The 15,472-nt window shown below is 37.9% G+C and overlaps 1 protein-coding gene across 4 annotated transcripts in view; it reads right to left on the bottom strand.

Annotated features, from left to right (window-relative positions):
- Positions 1–14,477, bottom strand: part of MIPOL1 (mirror-image polydactyly 1) — a 324,048-nt gene extending 309,571 nt beyond the window's left edge. For 3 of the 4 annotated variants that reach the window (XM_059371253.1, XM_059371256.1, XM_059371255.1), the window contains exon 1: positions 14,387–14,477. The gene's annotated coding sequence lies outside the window, so the exon portion shown is untranslated. Of the gene's footprint in view, positions 1–14,378 lie in introns of all 4 variants that reach the window. The other variant, XM_059371254.1, reaches the window with a different exon arrangement.
- Positions 14,478–15,472: the final 995 nt, after the last annotated feature.

Below are 15,472 nucleotides of genomic sequence, written 5' to 3'. Positions count from 1 at the left end.
GCTTCTCCCTCTGACTCTGCCTTCCACTCTGTCTGCCTATGCTCGCTCTCGCTCACTCTCTCTCTGACAAATAAATAAATAAAATCTTTAAAAAAAAAAAAAAGAAGAAAAAAATAAATCCTTCATCTAATACATGGCTCATCTGGGTTAGGTCTCTCTCCTGGGTAGTATGAGAAATAATTCTTCTAGGAAAAGTGAAGATAAACTTTAGAGCAGGTTCCTGATCATCAAGAATAATTGACTTAAAAAAAAAACAGAAGGAACCACCTTCGATAATCATAAAATAAAGAACATTTCAGCAGAACATACCTTCAAAAAAGACAACCCTTTAAACTGAGTAAATTTAACTTTGTAAAAAAGCCAGGAAGATTCTGGGAAGACTGTGGTGGAATCACCAGTTTTTTAATCTCCCCAACCATTTTCATAAAAACAGAGCAACCAGGAGAGCAAAATGAAGCCATAAACAAAATATCTACCAGAAAACTAGGTAAATATCAACATACAATACCAACAACTATGACACCTGAATGATATCCAGCATCTGTGCAGGAAGGAGGAGAGGGAAAACAACAGGGAGCAACGTGATATCGAAAAGTCATGAAAATCTCTTTAAGTAGCAGGTATGCTCTCAGCAAGCAAATAAGGGTGTAAAAGGTTTGAAGTGAAGCAGCTGGAACAATCCAGCCTTATGAACTGTCCAAACGTTTGAACAAAGTTTCTTATATGCTGAAGAGAAACTGGAAATAGAGTCTAAATTTGTAGGGAAGACAATATGGTCAAAATAAAAATAAAGTCCAGGTGAAAGCCAGGGAAGGGAACGTGATACAGCCAAAAGATCTTAAAGTTACTGGTAATTCTTTAAAACTTCTCAAATACAACAGGAAACATTTTTCTAACTAATTACTTACATTTAAGTAAGTACATTCCTTAAGTATGTAAGTTAAGTAATAGGTACATTACATTATCTTTTGAAAACTCACTTGGAAGGTTTCAAAAGGCATAAAAATCATTATATTCTGGTACAAGCAGATTACAATTAATCAGGAGAAGTCGGAGCTGATCCAATGTTAAATGTTAAATGATGCTGAGTTGCTGATTTGGTAAAAAAAAATTCACTGATAATAGAAAAAAAGTTCCACTGAGATCATTCTAGGCACTGCCCAAATGACCTCATCTCTAGCAAAACAGTCCAACATACACTAAAACAAAAATAGAAAGAAGGAAAAAAGATCACCCATTACATTCACCACCAAAATATAAAATACTCTTAAAGTCCTAGTATGTTCCCCTTTGACATTCTTTACATATTTATATGTGTAATCCATATCTACACATATTTAATTTTTTCACAATAAAATATCAGAGGCATTTTTCTTCAAAACACATCAATAACCACTGACTTTAATATTCCACTGGATGGCACATCATTATTTTCTGTTACAAAAAGCACTGGAAGGAACATCTTTGTGGCAGCTTTTTTTAAAAGATGTTATTTATTCATCCAACAGAGAGATCACAAGTAGGCAGAGAGGCAGGTTGGGGGGGGGGCGGTGCGGGGAGCAGGCGCCCTGCTGAGCAGAGAGACCAATGTGGGCCTCGATCCCAGGACTCTGGGATCATGACCTGAGCCAAAGGCAGAGGCTTTAACCCACTGAGCCACCCAGGTGCCCCTTTCTGAAAACTTATTATTAAATGTGGCAGTGTTAAATACTAGTCTAAATTTTTATCCAATAATAGGCAAAACAACTTTTTGCTTTTTCATAAAGTAATTCCTAAAAGTAGGAACATATTCTAGAAGAAAAACTATTCCAAAAAACTTTAGTGAAGAAAATAATTTCTCTAATTCTTAAGGTATATTTGCATAACAAACATGAGCCTTCAGAATCAACTGGTTAGTAATCATGCGACCAACTATTTTGAGATTTTAATTCTAAAACGACTAACAAAAATATAGGCATTTTAAAGATGTGTACATAGGTTTTACTTTAAACTAAGATGGAAATTAGTCACCTGCATGAAATAAAGACAGGAGAAATAAGCCAATGAAATACTAAACTGAGTTTCTTACCAGTAAAGAATCACAAAGAAACTCACAGCAAGTTTTTGTACGTGAACTTCCTAAATTACTGTTCACCTACCCAAGTGAATTACAATAATCTTGCCCACTGTGCCAGCTCATGCCACTGAATAAAATGTTCTACTTTGGGATATCGTATGCTATATCACACAGCATCTGTAGCTCCCATGCTGGTAATAAGCTGTTTGACATAAATTAAGGAAATGGTTTTGATTTACATTAAATTTAAAAGATAATAAAAGTATTAGAGTACTAATTAGTATCAAGACATGCTGCTTAAAGAAGAGGTATGTCATAATTCAGAAAATACTTCATTAAAATGAATAAATTGAAAAGTTTAAATTTTGGGGGGTTTATATGTATATGGTTGAGACTTAATGCAAAACAGCATTTTAACATCTGAATGCAAATAGAATCTGTAAAAAAATTACCTTTCAAATTCCCCCCAAGAAGTGGAGTAAGAATGCAAAAATTTTTCTAATTTTGTGATGATCTTTGCATCTTAACACAAAATTACATGATATTAGGTCACACTTGCTAAGAAATTACTCGCTAAAATCAAAACATTATTTAAAATAAAAATAAATAATGAAATAGACACTGTAGGGGAGGGAAAACTTTTCCTCCATCCTCTTAGGGTTCCTGGCTGGATCTGAATAGTAAACTGACAAAGACTGATTAATAGGAGAAAAGCAGACAAATTCATTTAATGTAAGTTTTATGTGATATGGGAACCTTCACAAGGAAATGAAGACCTGAAGAAAGAGTGAGCCTGAGCATTTTTATACTAGATATGATGAAGAGTAGAAAGTCATGGAAAAATGGGAAGGACAAAAAGGTATATACCAAGGACAATAAAATAAGGAAAACTCAGCAAGCCACATTCACTTGGATTCCTCTTGGTAGCTCCCCATCTTTGGAGATAAGGATGTTCTTTTCCTCCAGGTACAGGGAGAGCACCTCTCACATGAAGGTCTTATGACTCATTTCTGGGGAGAAGGGGGATGCACCTGCTATTTCTCAAAATCCTTCAGCTTAAAATATTCAATATGCCAAAATGCCATATTTGGGGGTAGCTTGTTGTAAACCCCACCAACACAAAATGAAAATATCTTATAAATTACCCTTTACTAACTGTTTATTTTTTAGGATAACAGAACGCAGTAAAAAAAAAAATGCATATCCTAATCAAAAGAAAGTAGCAGTGGCTATATCAACTCCAAACAAAGTAAAACAAGAAATATTACTGAGACTAAGTACATTTAGGGGTTTATTTAACAGGTCCTAAACAATCCTAAATATGTAATCAATTCACAACAGTGTCAACATACCTGCGGTAAAAACTGATGAAAGGAGCAATAGACAAATCCATAATTATAGCTGGATATTTCACTACACCCTTCTCAATAATCAGAATAAGAACTCAGAGACTCAGCAATGTAGAAGATTCAGTACTATCAACAAACTTCACCTAATTGACATTTATAGAAAACCCCAACCAACATGGCAGAATACACAATCTTTTCAAGTACACATGGCACATCTACCAAAAAAGATCCTATCCTGGTCCATTAAACAAACAAACAAACAAAAATCAAAAAAACCCTTTAACACATAAGAATTGAAACCATACAGGGGTGCCTGAGTAGCTCAATGGGTTAAAGCCTCTGCCTCTGGCTCAGGTCATGATCTCAGGGTCCTGGGATAGAGCCCCTCATAGGGCTCTCTGCTTAGCAGGGAGCCTGCTTCCCCCCCCCACCCCCGTCTACTTGTGATCTCTGTCAAATAAATAAATAAAATCTTTAAAAACAACAACAACAACAAAGAACTGAAACCATACAAATCATGTTATTTTACTACAACAGAAATAAACTTGAAATCAGTTAACAGAAAGGGACCTCAAAAATTCCCAAACACTTTGCAACAATCCATGGTTCAAAAAAGAAGGAATTAAGGGAGATTTTTAAATATTCTGAACTGTATAACAGAAACACAATATGTGGGATGTAACTAGATTAGCGCTTAGAGGGATATTTATAGTACCAAATGCATATTTAAAAAAAAAATTTTGGGGGGGGGATATAAAAAACACTATTGCTTTATTAACTACCAGCAGGACTGGCCTGCACAGAGGTAGAGAGGCAGGCAGAGAGAGAAGGGGGGAAGCAGGCTCCCTGCCGAGCAGAGAGCCCGATGCGGAACTCGATCCCAGGACCCTGAGATCATGACCTGAGCCGAAGGCAGAGGCTTAACCCACTGAGCCACCCAGGCGCCCAAAAAAAATTTTTTTAAAGGGAGGAAGACCTCTTATTAATACTTATGCTTCTACTTTTAAAAAATACAAAATTAAGAAAAAATTAAATATGAAGTAAGCAGTATGAAAGAAACCATAAACAGCAAAAATCAATGAAACTGGAAATATAAAGTCAACATAGAAAATGAATGAAACCAGGGTGCCTCAGTGGCACAGTCACTTAAATGTCCAAACCTTGATTTCAGTTCAGGTCAGCGTCATGAGATCAAGCCCTGTCAGGCTCCACGCTGAGTGTGGAGTCTGCCTGTGATTCTTCCTCTCCCTCTGGCCCCTCCTCATACTCACTCTCTCTCGCTCTTAAATAAATAAATCTAAATAACAACAACAACAACAACAAACCAATGAAACCCAAAGCTGGTTGGGGGGGGGGGGGGGGGGGGAGGGGTGGTGGTGAATCAAAGGAATTGGTAAGCTTCTTGCCAGACTGGTCAAAATAAAAATAAAGAAGACATAAGTTGTCAGTATCAGGAAGAAGAGGACATTAAAGTAATCCCAAAGGCATGAAAAAGATAAAAAGGGAATAAATATGACAAACAAATTCATACCTACAAATCTGACAAAATCCTTGAAAGACACAATCTACCAAAGTTAATGCAGTGAGAGTAAATACTCAGAAAAGTCCTGTTTCTACTAAAGAAATTGAATTCATAGTTTTAAAAAACCTCCCAACAGAGAAAACTCCAGGTTTTCACGATATGTATCTCTGAAATCGTCTTTCTCTCCTGAAAACCTCCTTCCTAAGTGGGCTTTTCTCCTTAAATCTGCACTGTATGTTCTCCAGGCCAGCTATACAGCTGTGCCTCCTAGAGAACATCATTTCACTGTGCTCCCCCATTAGATTTACTGTTTCCTATATTCCACACCTTTCTTTCACTTCTTCATTTTGCTTGAGCATAACTTCTGAGGCTTTCCAGGTTTGAAAATATCTTGCTTTTATTTTTTATTTTTATTTTTTTTTAAAGATTTTATTTATTTACTTGACAGATAGAGATCACAAGTAGGCGTGGGGCTCGAGATCACCCGACGTGGGGCTCGATCCCAGGACCTTAGGATCATAACCTGAGCCGAAGGCAGAGGCTTTAACCCCTGAGCCACCCAGGTGCCCCAGAAAATATCTTGTTTTTAAAGATTCTTTTATTTGAGAGGGAAAGAGAGAGCATGCACGCATAAGCAGGAAGGGCAGAGGGAGAGAGAAACCCAAGCAGATTCCACTCTGAGTGCCAAACCCCATGTGGGGCTCCATCTCATGACCCTGAGATCACGACCTGAGCCAAAACCAAGAGTGTGATGCTTAACTGACTGTGCCACCCAGGCACCCCTGAAAACACCTTTGTTCTATTTCCATACGTCATTGTTAAATAGCCATAATTCTGTCAAGACTGATGTTCATATGTTCAATTCTTTTTTCTATTTTTCTATTTTTGTTTTCTCTGGAAACCTTCAAGATTTCTGTTTTGTATTTTTTTTTCATTCTTGGTGCTATAAAATTTCACAAACATGTGCTTACAGGTAGGCTTTTTTTGTTTGTTTTTCAATATGATCACTCTTAGGAACAGAAACAGAATGCTATACACCTGATTTTTAATGAAGGTTGCTTTGGTTGGGTGATAGAATTGGGGGTAATGTTTCAGTCACCTTTTTATGTTGGTTGAAAGAGTTTATAATAGCCATAAATTTTTATAAAAGCTCTTCCATTAAAAAATAACAAGAACATCCCATAATGTCAATGAAAGCTTTAATTGTTGCAAACTCTGATTCCACAATTCTACTTCTAGAACTCTATGTTCTAGCAAAGGGTTCAAAATGTCCAAAATATGTATGACAGTGCTGTTTATACCATTAAAAAATTGGAAACAGCATATATATCTACCAGTTAGGGTCTAGTTAAACAAACTATGGTGTACACACACACACACACACACTATCAACACTATGTGTGTGTTATAATATACACTGACATAGAAAGATGTATAAAATCTCACTAAATAAAAGGGCTGCTATAAAATAATAAAGCATTACAACTGTCATATTAAAATAAAAAAGCAAACAAGCAAAACCATGTGTTTGGGTACACACACACACACACACACACGCACGCACATGCATGTAAGGAAATGCAAAAAGGTCTGAAAAGATACATTCCAAGATTCAGTAGCTTCTACAAAAGAACGGTAAAGCATATATAATTTCCATAGCTGAAAATTGAAAATGGAGTAATATAAAATACAAATGAATTTAATGATCCAGTTACCAAATGCTCCACTGTCAGACAAAGATGTCCCACCGAATTTTCAAAAATCCAATTCTATGCACACATTAACCAAAAGAAGGCTGTCACAGCTATATCAAAATTCATAAGAGGTCATGGATGGGAGAAGACTCAGGAAACGCGATAACTAAATGCAACATAGGATCTGGATTGGGTCCTAGAACAAGAAAAAATTAATGGAAAAAATAGTAATACTTGGATAAAGTGTATAATTTAGTGAATAATATTATAGCAATATTAATTTCTTGGCTTTGATCATTATACTATGATCATGCATTGTGTTAACATTAGTAACAGGGTGAAGAGTCTACAGGAAATCTCTACTATTTCTGCAACTTTTCAGTAAGTCTAAAACTGTTTCAAAATAAGGTTTTTTTTTAAAAAAACAGACTAGACTTTTTAGTCTAGTAATTTAGTAATTTGTCTCGACATTTAGTAATGCCTAGACAAAGAAATAAATCTATGATTACACAAAGATTGTGTAATACACTGCAAATTCTCAGTATTCACCAATCACATGAACACGCATACACGCACAGACACATACACATAAAAATCAGTAAGGAAAGAGATTTTAACAATGGCATTAACAAATTTCACCTAACACCTAACAAACATATAAAGCATTGCACCAGACCACAGTATTCACATCTCTCTGTCTTTCTCTCTCACACACATGCCCATTCATATTCAGAAGCATTATGAAAAAAACAAAACCGTATACAAAGCAAGGACTTAAACATTTCAATGATTATTCAATTCAAGATATTTTGATGGTAGTCACATGGCTGTTAACTTTTTAATTACTCACTTAACTGTCCAGCTTAGCACAGTGGCAGTACCGTAGCCAATAAGGTTTATCCGAGTCACAATTATTGCTATTATTACATTTCACAAAAAAGTTTTTAAAGTTCACTGATCTATATCAGTTATTTATCTAAGTCATTTATTTATTATAAATAATATATTATTTACTTATTTCTCCCTAGTAGTTTCTATCTTTTTTTTTCAGTTTTTCAACATTTAATTCCGCAGCAGCAAAATTTCCAAGATAAAATTATGAAGAGGGGACATTGGTATACTTCAACAGAAAACAAAACAAGATTCAGAATTAAGGATTCCAGCAAAATAATCCCTGTTGTACTCCAGCAGCTTCCAAAATTTATAAATCCAGGAATATTAAAGGCAATTCTCAAAATAGTATATATATACAATCAAATCACCATAATGCAAAACTACAGATAAATAAGAGTAGATGGCCTGAGTGTATACATCCTAAACAGTAAGCAATATAAGTGAAAAATACCTTCAATACAGACAGTAACTGAATCAAAGGTGTTCGTGTCAACTGCCAAAAGCAGTTCTATGGTAACTTTGTCTCATCAATCATCCACTTTAATGAAACCTTGAACTAAAGTAGTAATTCTCAACTTTCAAAGTATTATCATCTCTTTATTGTTGCCAGTTTTGAGATCAAACAAATACACAGCAATTACGTTATAACTAAAACAAATACAGAACAGTTAAGTGATTAATATTTTAATTTTTAGAAAGTAAAAATAACATATTCCCAAATATGTTTAAAATGACAAAAACTGAAGTTATGTTCACAAAAACTTCAGGGTGAATTATTTCTTTTATTAAAAATGTTCTTTTTGTTAAAAATTTGTTAAAAATTAAAAATTACTAAGAGCAGTTTATTACTTATTTGTTGCTGCTAAACAAATTACCCCAAAACTTAGCAGGTTAAAACAACACACATCTGTTATTTCAGATCCTGAGGAATCTTAGGTGTTGGCTTTGCTAGGTCCTCCAATTCAGGTTTTCCTCAGGCATGGCTATAGTCATTTCAAGGTTTAACTGGGACAACATCTAACATCAGTCAGTGGTTGTTGGTAGGATTCAGTTCCCAGAGGGTTACTGAACTTTCTCTGTGGACTATTGGCCAAAGGCTCCCCTCAATTCTTGACGGGTGAGTCCTTCTATATGTCAGCTCATGATATAGCAGATAGGTTTCATCAAGGTAAGCAAGCAAGAAAGGGCCAGCAGAAAGAAAGTTATAGTTTCTTATAACATAATCTCTTAAGTGACATCCTACTACTTCTGTCATATCCTATTAGAAGTGAGCCTCTTGGTAGTCCCCCTTAAGGGAAAAGGATTACACAAGAGGATGAATACTAGGGTTATCTTAGAAGGTTGACTCTTTCAAGTAGCTTAGGGAAAAGGCAAGTGGAACATATCAAGAGAACCGGATTCTAGTAACTATGTGACTAAATATAATCTCTGAAGGCCTCGGTGTTCTCACAGAGCAAAACTGAGAGAATAGCCTAAATGACCTCTAGGAACATTTAAATTCTAAATCCTGTGCTTCTTTACCATGTCTTTTGGAAAGAATTACCAAAGATTAGAGCTATTTGGTTAAAATGCCTCCTTTTACAAAAGACAGCCAAATTCCAGGAAAGGTTAATACAGACAGGCAGGAAACCACACTTATTCTGTTCTTATGCCCAGGGCTCTTTCCACTATATAGCATGTTGCTTTTGCAATAAATGCCCTTAAAAAGCCCTATCCCCTCTTTATAATAGTGTCAAAATCCAAGAAACAGAAAAGGAATTGAGAGTACTCAAATACTCTAAAAGAGCAGTAAAAATTGATGTTACGCATTACCTTTTCCTTTCATAAACCCTAAAGCTATCTCTGTAGGTGGCCTATGAGATGAAAATGAGCCATCTTCTGCCCATCCCCAGTCCCAGATATTTAAACAGACTAGTAATGAATCTGCTGAAAGGGAAGTATAAAAGCAATAAATAACAGGTTGTAGCAGAGAAATACAGTCACCTTAAAGAAAAGAAGATTAAATATAACCTAATTGAAGTGTCTAAAAATAGAAACTGCACCCAGAAAAGGCAAGGTTTGTCCCCACTGGAATACAGAAAAATACAGAGTCCCAGAGGTCAACAATAACAATATGATACAGGCAATGTCCAGGGGAGTAGGTACTCTAGGAAGCTAATGACAACCTCTGTACTGATAGACATATCGTACCATTAAACATTTGTACTACATAAATACCCTACTTATTCCCTACGAGGTCTACTTTATAACCTTTACCAACATAATAACTTGTAATGACTCCAACCCTGGTTCAAGGAGCATGGTGAAAACAGTGCATATAAGTACAATTGTTTTGTGTGGCAGTCATAAAGCAGTAAGATATTTGTATTTGTCAAGATATGTGTGAATATGTGTATCTAAACAAATGTATATAAATGCATAACTGGATCGAGAATTTCTATGTAAGAAAGGCTTCAGGACAGCAGTGGTTCGTGGTAGAAGCTAGGCCTAATGGCTTATCATAAATCTGTTTGCATAACAATCAAGTAAGAATGACCAAAACTCAATTATCTATCTCTTTTTTTTTTTTTTTAAGATTTTATTTATTTATTTGAGAGAGAAAGACAGTGAGAGAGAACATGAGCGAGGAGAAGGTCAGAGGGAGAAGCAGACTCCCCGCGGAGCTGGGAGCCCGATGTGGGACTCGATGTGGGACTCGATCCCGGGACTCCAGGATCATGACCTGAGCCGAAGGCAGTCGTCCAACCAACTGAGCCACCCAGGCGCCCCTCAATTATCTGTCTCAAAGAAAAGATCGAGTTGATGGAGATTACCCTTAAGTCTCTCATTAGTATTAGTGTATATCTAAATATATTCCTAAATTCACTTCTATAAAACACCTAAAAAAAACTGTTAGCTAAAAATGTTAACATAGACTGAAATAGTAGTCAAAGAAAGTTCTGACACTTTCAAAAGTTTTTTTTTTATATTTTTTAGTACTGAGTGAAGGACAGGGGGCCCAAAGTAAGAGAAGATGAACTATACAGCCCCATGAGGCATCTAAAAAAGAGAGGATCCCCACAATAGGCAGGGATGCCGCAATTGAGTTTCATGGCCCAAGCCACTGGCTATTATTACCTTCCAAATTATGAGTATATTCAATCAGGTAGATATAAATTTTAATCAAGCCATCCCACAATAGAACAGTTCAAAAGACAGTACTCAGGGGTGCCTGGGTGGTTCAGTGGGTTAAGAGTCTGCCTTCGGCCCAGGTAATGATCTCAGGGTCCTGGGATCAAGCCCTGCATCAGGCTCTCTGTTTCTCAGGGATCCTGCTTCCCCCTCTCTCTCTGCCTTATGATCTCTCTCTCTCTCCCTGTCAAATAAAGAAAATCTTAAAAAAAAAAAAAAAAAAAAGACAGGGCACCTGGGTGGCTCAGTGGGTTAAAGCTTCTGCCCTCAGCTCAGGTCATGACCTCAGGGTCCTGGGATCAAGCCCCACATGGGGCTCTCTGTTCAGCAGGGAGTCTGCTTCCCACTCTCTCTCTGCCTGCCTCTCTGCCTATTTGTGATCTCTGTCAAATAAATAAATAAAATGTTTTTTAAAAAAAACACTATCTCAAAGTATTGCAGAAGGAATTTATTGCTTTTTATACTTGTTTACTCATGTCCAGAATTGTTTGGATATTCAAACCTTCCCTGCCTTTAGGGACTATCAGAATATCAAAATATCAGAAAAGAGTTTTATCTCCTTTCTTTTCTCACCTACTTAACTCTCTTTTGTTCACCCGCTTTAAAGGGATGGGAAAAAGTAAGAGTAATAAGAACAGTTTAGAGAAGCCTGAAAATAGCCTTGAGGTAAAACTGGTAAGAAGCAAAGGAAGTATGCTTAGAGATCTCAAATTTAACTCCAAAATGGTATACCACATGCTGCTTAATACTATTATTTAACCTCAAAACACTACAGCACACAACACTTAACACTATTATGTATTTAGATTTTTTTCAATTAATAATTTCACTACCACCAATGGGCTGAAGATTGAGCTTTTTTAAAAAATCAATTTATTTATTTGAGAGAGAGAGAGAATGCGCAAGAGTGCACATGCCGGGGGAGGGGCAGAGGGAGAGAGAGTTTCTTGAGCAGATTGTCTGCTGAGCAGCAGCCTGACAGGGGGCTTGATCTCACCACCCTGAGATCATGACCTGAGCTGAAATCAAGAGCTGAACGCTTAACTGACCGAGCCACCCAAGGTGCCCCTGAACTGCCATTTTTAAAGAGTCATTTTTCAACATAGTAGGTTTTAGCAATCTATGAAACAAGAATGAAAGGCAGGTGGAAGGGAGGGAGGAAGGGAGGAAGACGGAGAAGGAGGGAAGGCAAGCAAATAACCAGGCAGGCAAAAAACAAAGAAAAAAAGGAAGAAAGCAGCAAGGAAAGGAAGGAAGGGAGAAAATACAACAGAGACTGTATACGATCTGCAAAGTCTAAATGATAAGCAGTCCTAGCTTTACACAGTACTGCATTAAATGAAACTCCACAAAAGCAAGGACTGCCTATATTTATTATCTAGCCTCTTAGAGAAAAATTTAATGACCTCTGAAATAGAGGTTACCTAAATAAGCAAACATGAAGAGGTTTAAATATTACTAGTCATTAGGGAAATGAGGGAAAAATCCCAATGTGGTATCACTATAAATCCACCAGAATGGTTAAAATGAAAAAGACAACACTATGTGTTGCAAGTTTTTGGAGGAGCCAGAATTCTTAAGCAATGCTGATAGGAGTGCTGACACAACTAATTTGAAAAAATTTTTGGTAGTGTATAACAAAAATAAAAAACCTGTATACCCTATAATATAGCCATTTCACCAATAGGTATATGTATATCCAACAGAAATGTACATATATATTCACCAATATACAACTGACTCTTGAATAATGCAGGAGTTAGAAGCACCAATCCCACACAGCGAAAAATCCAAATTTAACTTTGGACTCCCTAAGAATTTGATTACTAATAGCCTACTGTTGACTAGAAGCCTTATCTATAACAGAAAGTCTATTTATACACACTTTATATTATGTATTATATACTATATTTTTATAATGAAACATCCTAAAGAAAATGTTCAGAAAATCATAAGGAAAAGCATATACATTTTCAGTAGTGTTCTGTATTTATTGTAAAAAAAAATCTATGCATAAGTGGACTCCTACAGTACAAATGCATGTTGTTCAAGGGTCAAACAGTACTTATAAAATGTTCATAGAAGCTCTATTCATAATAACCAGAAACTGATGGAATACTATACAGCATAAGAACTACTGCTACAGAACTTGTATAAATCTCACAAATACAATATTGAGCAAAAGTGAGGCTCAAAGACTATTTACTGTATGATTCCATTTATATAGAGTCAGTAACAGGTAAATTCATAGATGACTTTAGAACGCGACATAATAGTTACCTGTGGAAATAGGTCACACAAAGTGGGGTTTCTAAGATGCAAGTAATCTTTTTTTTTTTTTAAGATTTTATTTTATTCATTTGACAGACAGAGATCACAAGTAGGCAGAGAGGCAGGCAGAGAGAGAGGAAGAGAAGCAGGCTCTCTGCTGAGCAGAGAGACCAATGCAGCTCCTGATGATGAGGGGCTTGATTCCAGGACCCCAGGATCATGACCTGAGGTGAAGGCAGAGGCTTTAACCCACTGAGCCACTCAGGCACCCCAGTAATGCTCCTTCTTGATCTATGTACTGGAAACATGAGTTTATACACTGTGAAAACTCAATGAGCTGTACACTTAAGGTTTATGTGATTTTCTCTAAGTCCATTATACCCTAAAAATTAACACACTAAAAAGATTTTTATAAAATCTATGCTTTTAAAAGAAAATTGTGTACACCCCCCTTTCATTTTTCTGACTTGCCGTCATTAATTACTTTTCATCAATGGGGTACTTAATTTGTTATCTTATGTAGAAGTCATCTTCATTTTAATTAATTTCCTTGGTATACTATTGCACAGGACACCCAAATGATTACGTAACTGTCACCTTCAGTTAGTACCACACTAGATCCCAAGGAGAAACTGTGAAAAGCCAATTATTTATGATAATATGTTAGAGTCACCTGGAGGGCGGGGGGGGGGGGGGGGTTGAAATGTGATTTCGTTTGGCCCCTTTGTTTTGGTTTACCTTTGTCTACTTCCACAGTGATGTACTCTGCATAACATGCTCAAAGGAGCTTTTCAAAAAAGCCTGTTCTTGTGGAGGAAAAAAATTTTTTTCTACCATCCTGTCTAATAATGCTGCTGCTACCTTGTGTTATCCAGTTCCTTCCATCCCTGGAACTTAAAATACTTCACAAATACTGTTGCGTGGTGTCACCTTCCAGAGAAATGTGGGCTCAGAGACACTGTGAACCTCAAAACTAATAGTATCTTTCTACAGCACGGCCCTCTGCGAAGCATCGCACTCTGCCGAAACTTACCAGCACGAGAACTGAAACACACAATTATTAAGTGACTCTCAAGGACAGTCCATCACAGCTTGAGCCAGGACCTGAATGAACTCTTCAACTAACCGACCCTTAAGGAAAAAACAAAAATCTGCACCCTTGAATAAATGCTCAGCTGCTGAACCCTTGTCATAGGAAACGGGAGGATGCCGACATAATCCCAGAAAGAGGACCTGCGGGTTCCACGACGCTGACCTTTGCGTGAGCCCCCGCACTCCCGACCGTGCGGGGCCGACATTCACTGGGTGCAAATTCCGCGTAGCCCCTTCTCTTGCGCCAAGGAGGCTGAGGCCGGAAATTCCAGGGCTGAATCTAAGCCCACCCCTCCTTTTCTCCGGCCACCCACAACCTCCCAGCCTACCTGTTTACCTGAGATGCGCCTGGCACTCCTGGAGAGCTGACTCTGCGCGCTCGCCCAGAGTTTCTGAGGCCGGACGCGCGGCCACCACGTCAGCCAATCGACTTTCGCTCGGACTTTCCCTCCTGACCCTGGGGCCCACCCGCCTGAGGAGGTGCGCGCGCCCGCAAACGACCGGGAGGGGGGCCGTGAGGGAGGAAGCCAGCCGCACGCAGCGCGCCCGTGCCACGGGGAACCGAGGCGGAACGGGCGCCCGGCAGGGGTAGGCGGCGCGCACCGGGCATGCGCAAACCGCGGCGCCAAAGGCGCGGGGCGGGGCTTCTAGACAACCCGGGAGCTTGCAAAGTACTTGTGGAAGTTCCGAGGAAAAAGAACGCTGTTTTAGTGATTTTCGGTGGCTGCAGCGGGAGGACGCTATGGTAGTCGGCTCCGAGACGACGGGCGCGTTTTGCCAGAGCGAAATATTGTCCGGACAAAACGTAATCGAGCTAGAAGAAGGAAACCATGTGGTTAAAAATGTGTTTTGTGGCCTCAGAGTTGGGGTTGCACTCTCCAAGAAGCTGGAGGAACTGTGGTTTCCTGGTTGGTTTGCCTGTGGTCTGGGGTAGAAGGACACTGGGGAGAGGGGGGCATGTCGTGAAGTGATGGTTGAATGGAAAGAGCTGAAGTGGATTCCAGTTGGGTGAGCAAAAAGCAATACGTTAACTCCTGGCCTGGGAACGTTTACAACCCAAAACTTGGAGGTAGTAAACTTTTTGACTGAAGTGCTATAGAACGAGATCTGGATGCTTATGTTCAACCAATGAATTTTTTAAGACACAATGTTGAATCTTCCAGAATTAAACAAAGAATTCAGTCCTCAATTCGTGTACCTCTGTGTTGAAACAAGAAAGGACTGGCATAATTAAATAGCAGCTAGTAATTCAAATGTGGCTTTCTTGTTCCACATAACGGTATTGCTTTTATAAATGTCACCTTAATTCCTTCAGACACCCAATAATTACTGAGTACATACTATATGCCTGGTACTCTTCTGGGTGTTTGTTAAGTAATGATAATGGTTTTCTGGGTTTGGGGTTTTTGTTTTTTTTTACACA

This window comes from Mustela nigripes, chromosome 13, assembly GCF_022355385.1.
Source record: "Mustela nigripes isolate SB6536 chromosome 13, MUSNIG.SB6536, whole genome shotgun sequence".
Classification (NCBI taxonomy): domain Eukaryota; kingdom Metazoa; phylum Chordata; class Mammalia; order Carnivora; family Mustelidae; genus Mustela; species Mustela nigripes.
Note: the sequence above shows the minus strand (reverse complement) of the source record. Positions and strands in the feature narration are given on the sequence as shown.